We start from the raw sequence: 9,460 nt of genomic DNA on the forward strand, positions 1-9,460 counted from the left end.
TTCCTTCAGTGTCATATGTACTCAAGGGAAAGATCCAGGTCTGTACAGTGCAGCAGGAAGGGCAGAGCTGCTAACTGACAAGGATCTCACTCTGTGCCAGCCCTGGAGGAATTCTGCTGCTGACGCAACAGCCAGGGAGATTTCTGGTGTCCCCTCCCTCACATACCATTCACTCAATGAGGTGGCTTCTCCCCAGCAGAAATCTGTCCTCTAAGTCAAACTACCATTTTTCAGCTTTATCATGACAGGATAAACACTGGGAATGGATCCTGACTTCTGCTCTGAGATTCCAGAATGAGGCCTGGCTATCCAGACCCCAAGTGTCTGTTTCTTTACCCTCATCATCCCAGAATGTTTCAGTTCTTATTTATCAGGTTAGTAAGGTCCCTAAAATGGACCTTCTTATTAGAATTGAAAAAAAAAAAAACAAGAAACAATACACCTGCAAATTTTTTTCATGCCTTCACCCCTAATTTTGAGCTTTGAGTCATGTGTGACAATTTAATTTCTCTAGGTAGGAGGCTGGACTTTCCATGTGTGAAGGTATCTCCTGCGGTCTGCTGCTGCAAGTTATCTTAAGAAAACACTGAGGTGTGGAATAAACAGCTGTTTAATCTGGGTTTTAAAAAAAATACATAACCTACAATGGAAAGAGTAAGTCCAATCCTATAAAACAGTCACACAAAGAGTGGTGGCTGTTATTATGTTTTCTTGATCCTGATTCTTTTCAGCACGTCAGACTGATTTAAATCTATGTAATAGTCAGCCTCACACTGACTTTTCAGGAAAGATGGTGGTTTGTGGAGGGGGGTACGTAAACATGAGTTTGCTATGGTGGCCCTTATCATTCATTTAACTCACCTTTATCTTGTCCTTTGGCCTTCAAGGCTAATGGGATGCCTATGCTGGGGGCCAAGTGCTGAGTTGTAATGGGGAAGGGACTTTGGAATCTAGGGGGAGCTGAATTCGTAGTGCCAACACCGCAGAGGAAAAATCACACTCTCCCTATGGAACCATTCTCTCCTGAAGCATCTTTGTTTTACATGGTTTACATGTTTGTTTTCTCCCCCTCCCCCCCTTCTCCCTTGAAGGAGAATTCTATTTGGGCAGTGAAAGGGAGAGGAAGCCAGTTTGGACCTGACTGCAACGTTCCCCAATCAAATCCCATTCCCTCCAACCCACTAGGCTCCCGTCTGCTGACCCCTGGCATTGATGCTCAGTGACTCTCATAGAAACAATCTGATGAGGTGAACTGGAGCACTGGCAAAGCTGAGCCAATAGATGCTGACCTTTCCCCTTGGTTTCTAGAAGAAGAAGACCCCGTGAACTCTAATTGCCCTTGATGGCTTGACACTGGGGACTTTGTACTGATTTATGCCTTGGCCTGGGTCTGTGGTCCCCTCTGGCCCTGCTTGCTCGTCACATGAAATGCAGAAGTATAGATGTGTGCTTCTGTACCTTCCCCAGGGTCTAATCCTGTGTGTTATTGGACTCCTGTCAAACACAGACTGTATTTTGTTCTTTCCGTGCTGTTTGGAACTTGCGTGCCTAACCTGAACACTGCGGTTCTTTCCACTTTGGATTTCTCCCACTGTTCGTGTCTATTCACAGGCGGCAGTTCTCTCTTTCCTCCATGTGGGTCCTGGAGATCAAAGCCAGGTCCTCAGGTGGTGGCAAGCACCCTTACCCACTGAGCCTTCTCACTAGTCGTGTCCCAGGACTCTGCCCAGTGTCCAGGAGGCTGGGCCAGAGATGAGGGATATTCTCACTTTCTCCCAGCCTGGGCACGTCAGAAATTCTTCAGTTCACTGGCAGCTGAGAAAACAGATAGACACAAAATCTAAAAGGGCTCTAGCAGCTCTAAAGTGCATTGCCAGTCAAGCAAAGGAGAGCATGTACCCTGGGACCATCCGAGTCGGGGTTTGTGTTCCCATTGCACACCAACTCATTTCTGATTTCTGCTTACACTGAGCGCCTCTCCACAATCTGCATCCACAACCCTTGGTGGGCCTGGGTGGTCCCTTCCCTCCTTTAAAGAGGAATATAAATTTCCAGCACACACAGCACACACACACACCCCTTTCACCGATAGGCACTAAAACATGAATCACTGCAAATGGGCGTTAAAGACCCGGACATTTAGAGCTGACCTTTTCCCATGCCTTCTGGATTTACCCCACTTCATGGTCAAAGAAGCACTGTAGCGATCAGAAAAAAAAAAAAAAAAAAAAAAAAAAAAAAAAAAAAAAGCTATGAGGAGGCAGCCATGCTTGTTGCCATCGCTACTGGCTTGAGAAAAACGTTTAGAAATTACAAACTGAAGAAAGCAATGTCTCAGATAATAAGAATAAAGAAGGCCCACATTTTAAATATAAAGCTTATTTCGTGAGTAAATTGGTTCTAGGGTAAAACCAACCTAAGAAATATGTATTGTCCATCTTCCCTGTTATCTCCCAACCTGCCTCCATTCCTGACTTCATGTCCTATTTTATCATTATTATTATAATTAATAATAACCCTGAGACCAATTACTGTGGACCATATGCACATGGGTATAAATATTCTAATAAAAATGTATGCATAGACAAAATTGCCAGAACGCAGCTCTCTTCCTCTTTTCTTTTCTCCTATAGCTTTACCAAAAAAGCCTCCCTGTGGGAAAATAAAATGAGCCTGCTGGGTTAGGTGTTCTCAGACTGATGGTCACATAAGAACCTGTCATTTTCTTCTGAGGAAGCCACAGGGACAAGAGAATTTTTGAGATCATCTTAATGACTTGAGTCTTGCAAACTTCCACATTCCGATGAAACAGGGTATGTTCTTTCCAGAGCCTCCAGACCATGCCAGATTATGCAAAAATGCAAGGATTTCAGTGTGGATGGGTTCACATCCTATTTGCTCAGTTGCAGAGTGAGTAATCCCTGCACTCACACACTTCTACCAAATCAAGCCAAGCTTTCATGCATCTCAGCCACAGGGTGGGGAGAGTGTCCCCTTGCAGGACAGTGAGAGGGGAGCTGTTTAAAGATTTTCAACAAGGCTTCCTACTCACAGGAACCCAGCCTCCTCCAGGAAGTAGAATGAAGGATGTGCCTGGTAGCAGCTGCTTTTTCTGAAAGGCACATCAGGGTGCATGCCTTCCCTTTTATTTCCTTCTGCTTGAAATATCTTGTAACTTCCAAGAAAACTGCTGTGTGTGTGTGTGTAGGAGGTAAAGCCTTTTTTTTTTTTTTTTTTTTTTTTTTTAGATCTGAAGCCTGAATTTCCACAATAAAGGATTTTAGAGGTTCAAAACCACTTACCACTTTCCTTAATATTGTAGCGATTGCTCAAATACAAAATTTTAAGTGTGGAAAACTAGGATATGGTTTTAAAATGTACTTTTTTCATGGGAACATGCTAAAAGCCCCTACCAAAATCTGTTCCTTCTTCCTGGAGATCATACACAGGGACATACATGTTTTAAGTCCAGCCTTTCATGGATTCTAGAAAAATGACTAAAATAGACCCAGCACCTCCCTTTAAGACATAGTAATGTCTCAGGCACGGATACAGGAATGTACAAACAATAGAGTAAATATTATGGAAGAGTTACACACAAGAGTAATCTCATATTGTACTTGGGGGGGGGGTCATTATTTTAGTTTTTGAGATAGGGTTTCTTTATGGAGCCCAGCTTGTCTTTGAATTTGAAGTGATCATCTTTTTATTATTAAAATATGTTATTTTTTCATTGAAAAAGTCACGCACGTACATGGTGTATTGTGGTTATATGCACTCCTACTTCCTGCCTCCACTCCACTGGGATCTCCTAACTTGTCTCCTTCCTGGCTTCATGTCTTATCCTTCTCCTCATCCTCATCTCCTCCCATTAGCATCATTCCCCAGTCTAATTACTGCTGGCGCTATGTGCATGTGTGTGGGTTCGTCCAACAGGGCATGAGCAAGCTACTAGCAATCACATTCCCAAAGAAAAGTGACTCTCCTGCGGGACAATTACAATGACAACCATTAATTGTCATTTGCTTCTTCTTTGCTAGGCCAGGGTTCCTGTCCATGCTGGAATTTTAACTGGCTTGATCTTTTGCAGGAGACCATAAATGCTATGAACTGATGTGTATTGGACACATCATGGCTAAGAACAGCATTTCCCAGTTCTCCTCCACATCCTTTGGCAATTTACATTCTCTCTGGATCTTCTGCTGCTGAGATGTGGATGAGGGAGTTTAACAGAGATGACCCTTCTATGGCTGGGCATTCACACTGACTTGAATTGTTGGTGTTAGGATTATAGGTACACACCACCACATCCTGCTCGGTGGCATTTAGGTTTTGAGATGTGCCATTTACAACCAGTGATTAACGTTTTGGCACCACCAAACACATGGCATAAAGTAGGTGGTTAAAGTTGTGGGTAAAAATACAGGTAGGCTGTCACATTTGGATTTCAGATTAAACTATGACTGGATTTAAGTATAATTATATTTCATTAAACATTTAGGACTTACTTATATAGAAATCTATTCTTTCCTTGTCTAAACTTTGAATTTAACTTGAGTCCTATTTTGCTTTTTTGCCAAAAGTGACCATTTCATATGTAAAGAACAGTAACCTTCATAACAAACTGAACAAGAGAAGTACCATTTGTCCCCAGAGCTGGCAAGAACTCACTGCTTATTACAGAGTTTTCCCAGCACGTCTAGCTTCTTCCCGTCTGTATTGTACATCCTCTAAGCCCAGTCGGTGGGATGTCAGGATGCTGGTATCACCTTCACGTTGCCACCCGAGATATTAGCCCATTAGCTTGAATTGCTGGCATTTCAGTTTAACTGATACTTACAGAGCAGGCACTACTTCATGAAAGAGTATTCTGGGTTGAGTCTCTGTCTGCAAGAAGTTCCTAAATTCATGGATGACTTGCATATCTCTAACTGGCGACAACTTACAGAAATGTGGGTGAAAAGAATAAGATGTTACAATATCCCGTAAGTCTTTGGAGATGAGCAAAGAGGAGGGTCAAGTATCAAGAGGGAAGAGAAGTTCTTATGGATAATGATGTTAGCTCACAGCATTCCGTGTCGAGCAGTCAGACCATTAAAGAAGTAGCAGTTAGAATTTGTGGTCCAAGAGAAGGTTCTGTTCCAACCTTGGAGGGAATGAGCCACTCATTCATTGGTGTATTCAGTAGATACACATTGACATTGAAGCATAAATTAATGTAAAATGGTGAATGTGTAGAGAGCCACAAAGAAGAGGTTACAGTGAGATGAAGGTGTATGAAAAATGCAGCGAGGGTGGAAACAACCAATGACTGGGTCACACAGTGAATGGAGAACAGAATTAATCAGATGACAAGGGAGTGTCGAGTGCCTTGGGGGAGGAGAATATAGGGCAGAAGAACCCGCCTGTGGGAAGGACCAAGAACATCCAAGACCAGTGTGCTTGGAGCATAGGGCTCTGGGTAGGAGATTAGATGGAAGATGTTAGAGCTGTGAGAATTTTAACATCTGCTGGGAACTTTTTCTGAATTTTCAGGGCACTGTGGAGCTATGTTTCGTATTTAAATGGAGTGGCACAACATCGTCTGTGGGTAGGGGAGGCTGTGACGTAGGATGGTTAAAGGGACAGAGACAGACAAGAAGGGGAAAAGAGGGATCCCTGAAAAGGTGTCTTCTTGTTCCCAGAAGAAACTGCAAGGAGAAAGGCAAGAAGCCATGAAGGGATGGGCATATAAAAAGGACCAATAAGGAAAAAGGGGAGGACCCAGGATCCCTATAAAATATCCAAGCAGCGTCCAGCCTTGGGACCCTTATCATACAGAGGGGATAAAACTATCTCCTTTCTGCAGCTTTTTTTTTTTTTTCAAGATGTTCAATTCCTTTGCCTTTCCTAGATGTTCAGTTCTTTGTCCATGCCAAGAAATGGGCTTGTTGATCTTACATTGACCACCAGCTTCCCCATTATGGAAAAGGAGCAAGATATCTGAGAGAAGAGTAGGTGGGAAATGACAGTAACAGCAGTTATCTGGTAAGGCAATATGCTGTCCTTCATCTCTCCATCATATGATGACAGCAGCTCCACGGGGCTGCTGATCGGTATGCACATGAATCCTAGGTCTCTTGACTCAGCAGAGTAAGCAGGATTTCTGCGGTCTGGTTGGAGCGTGGTAAGTCACAGAGCATGGAAGAGCCAGAGCTCATGAACACCCACAGGGCTATGTCCACCTCAGGGGGCCAGAGGAATGTAGGTAGGCTGGCTCATGGGCCAGTTGCTCTGTACTCTTAAGAACAGTCTAAGTCCTGGACATAGAGTCTGAGGGAAAAGCTCAGCAGCTGGATCTACAATGTTTCTGGTGAGATCTTCTCCACTGGCCCCCTTTCTGCCAGGAGTGGCAGCATAGTTCTGTAACTCTTGGCCTACTTGTGGCAATTCCCCTGCCGAAATTAACTCCACAGAGGCTCTTCTGCCCTTGCTGCATTTACAAAGAAGTGTATTTTCTGGTGTGTGTTGGGGGCAGGTGTTTGTGAGGATGCCCATATAACCGTGTGCTCATATCTATAAGGGTCAGAAGTCAACCTTGGCTGTTGATCCTTATTTATTTATTTATTTATTGCGATAGGGTTTCTCCGTGTAGCTTTGGCTGTCCTGGGCAAGGCTTTGTAGACCAGCCTGGCCTCAGACTCACAGAGATCTGCCTACCTCTACCTCCCCGAGTGCTGGTATTTCAGGCATGTGCCACCTCGCCTGGCTGATGGTTATTTTATGTCTACCTTGTTTTTGAAAACAGGGTGTATTATTAGCCTAGAACTTGCCAATTCGGCTAGGTTGGCTGTCTGGTGAGCCCCAGGGACCCACCTGTCTCTTCTCCCCCAGCATTGGGATTACATGAGCATGCTGTGCCTGGCTTTTTGTGTGGACTTGGGGTATTGACCTCAGGTCATCATGATTGCTCAGCAAACACCTTGCCAATTGAGCTATCTCTCAGTCCATCTCCAGAGTATTCTGGTTTAGTGAGTCTTAGACCATGATTTAACACTTAAATACAACCCTGGATTCAACAGTGCCTTTGCCATGGGTTTCCGGTATCAAGAAGTATGTATTTATTTAGATGGCATTCTTTTTTTTTTTTTTTTTTTTTTTTTTTGGTGCAAACCCAGAGAAGCATCCTTCTCAGTGAACAGTATAAATATGCAAAACTGATATGCCTTCTCTCTCTCTGTCCTTGTACTTGATTTATTCCTTCCCTCCTAAGTTATTGGCCTTCTGCCCCAAAGTCTTCTGTCCTTGAGTTCATCTGATGGCAGCGTGTGATTCCCTTTGTGACTGGTATGGTGTTTCACTCACAGCAAGCCGTCAAAACCAGCTCACTGTTCCACACAGCAACCAGCTGTGGAGCTAGGCTACTGGGAAACAGACAGAGCACAGAAGGCAGGGGGCTCCGTGACAGCTTTGTAAGCACAAACCACTAAGACCCTTTTCTAAATGAACCGTGTGAACCCAAAGTCCACAGAGAAGACAGACAGACCCAGACATCACGCCAACCTTATTTTTTCCCCCCATACACATAGTCCATTTCCTGATGTTGCTAAAGCTTGGCAGACTTCAGAGCACCAGGCTCTGGGATGCTCTGAGATGACACCTTCCAGGAAGAGGGGTTTAAAGCTGCACAGGCTGCATGTCTTGAACATCAGCATTTTTTTTTTCTTGAGCGCATTTGGGCCCTGGTGCCTCAGCTGGCTCTTCTGGAGAAGGTGTGAATGCTCTTCTCCGAACTCTGCTTAGAACAAGTCTTATTTGACGCACTCATGTTCTGTATCAAGAATTGGAAGGGAAGTGGTTTTGTGGTTTCTTTTCTCTTCTGAAGTTTCATCACTTGAAGATTTTATTTTATTTTTTCTTCTTTGACCTGATTCAAAGGGCATTTCACCACCCAGGTTTTCTTTTTAGCAGGACTAAAGGCTGCAGGGTCTGAAGGACCGTAGGCCACAAAGGTCATGATACATTCCTCGCTGTGCAGGGACATTTTTGTCAGTAAGAAGGTCGGGGAAGATGAGGAAGTCCAGTGAATGCCTCCACTGGGTGATGGCCATTGGGTTGCAGGACTCTTCAGAGCTGATGATTTCTCAAAGTGAGGCGAAGCCCATCAAAGGCTGGGGGAAAGGTTAAGCTATTACTCTGCAGTCTCAGAACTGGCCCGTGCTGTTGATATTATAGGAGGAGCTTGAGAGGCCTCCATAGCTCTTTCTCTGTGGGCGCTTGGAGCTGCCTGTGGTTTTCTCTGAGGTCGAATAGAATGGCTGTGGGCAGAACTGGAGGGTCCTAGAAGAACTCATGAGCAACTGGGTAATTGCTGTTAAGGAGGAGATCTGACTTCCAGGTGAGGAGCGAACCTGGCCTTGGATTCAGACCAAGTGAAAAAGTTCCTTTTCTTCTCCTCACTCCAGTAACCTCAGGCAGACTGAGAAACCTTGCAAAATAAATGCCTCAGGCAGCAGGAGGACTTTTTGTGTTGTCTCTTATCTTGGCGACTAGACGGAGAACTCCCTGAAGATAGCTTAGTCAGACACTGCAGCTGCAGCTCACCCTTCCAAGAAGACCCTGCCTGCACCCTCAATGCCCACTGGGAAGATGGGCAGAAATGGCTACTCCCAAGAGTCTTTAAAGTAAGTAGTTTCAGAACACTATATATCGTCTGCAAAAGCTATGGGACCATTCAAGAGCTTTACACACACACACACACACACACACACACACACACACAGAGAGAGAGAGAGAGAGAGAGAGAGAGAGAGAGAGCACAAAGCACAAGCCATGTACGGTCTCATGCACACACACACACACACACAAACACAACCTCGATCCAACCTCAAAACAGAGATAGCTATTTTTGGAGGGAGAATTTTAATAGTGACGACCTACTTTTACATCTAGTGAGGGTGAAGAAAGGAGTACCAATGATGTCAAAGCTTTGGGGAGAGCTCAGATAGGCTGGGTGGGTGCTGGAATGGCAGCAGAGTAACGACACCCGAACACGTATGAAATCTTCCCATGTTTTCTGCTATGATGTAAACACAGCCTCCGCACCTATCTGCCTCAGTGCTGAAGTCATACCATTCAGGCTTCATTCATTTGGCTCACAGATGCAACTTTTTTTTTTTTTTTTCAAGACAGGGTTTCTCTGTGTAGCCTTGGCGGTCCTGGCCTGGAACTCACAGCAACCCACCTGCCTCTGCTTCGCTGGGATTAAAGGTATGTGCCACCACACCCGGCTGCAACTCTTAAAATACAGGCCACCCCAGAAAAGAGAGCTAAATGACCATTAATTACTTACATTCTAGAAACAGATATTTTTGTTTTTGTTTTACTATTCTGCCTGGCATAATGGGTCCATGTATAGAAGAAATTGGTTCAAAAATATTAGTGTTAGTAGGTTTGCAGTAATTTCATAGAGTACCAAATA

The 9,460-nt window shown here is 44.3% G+C and overlaps 1 protein-coding gene across 1 annotated transcript in view; it reads right to left on the bottom strand.

Moving 5' to 3' along the window:
• The window catches only part of Nedd9 (neural precursor cell expressed, developmentally down-regulated 9), a 170,648-nt gene that overhangs the window by 66,118 nt on the left and 95,070 nt on the right, over nt 1-9,460 (bottom strand). The window lies entirely within an intron of this gene.

Source organism: Meriones unguiculatus, chromosome 19, assembly GCF_030254825.1.
Source record: "Meriones unguiculatus strain TT.TT164.6M chromosome 19, Bangor_MerUng_6.1, whole genome shotgun sequence".
NCBI classification, from domain to species: Eukaryota; Metazoa; Chordata; class Mammalia; order Rodentia; family Muridae; genus Meriones; species Meriones unguiculatus.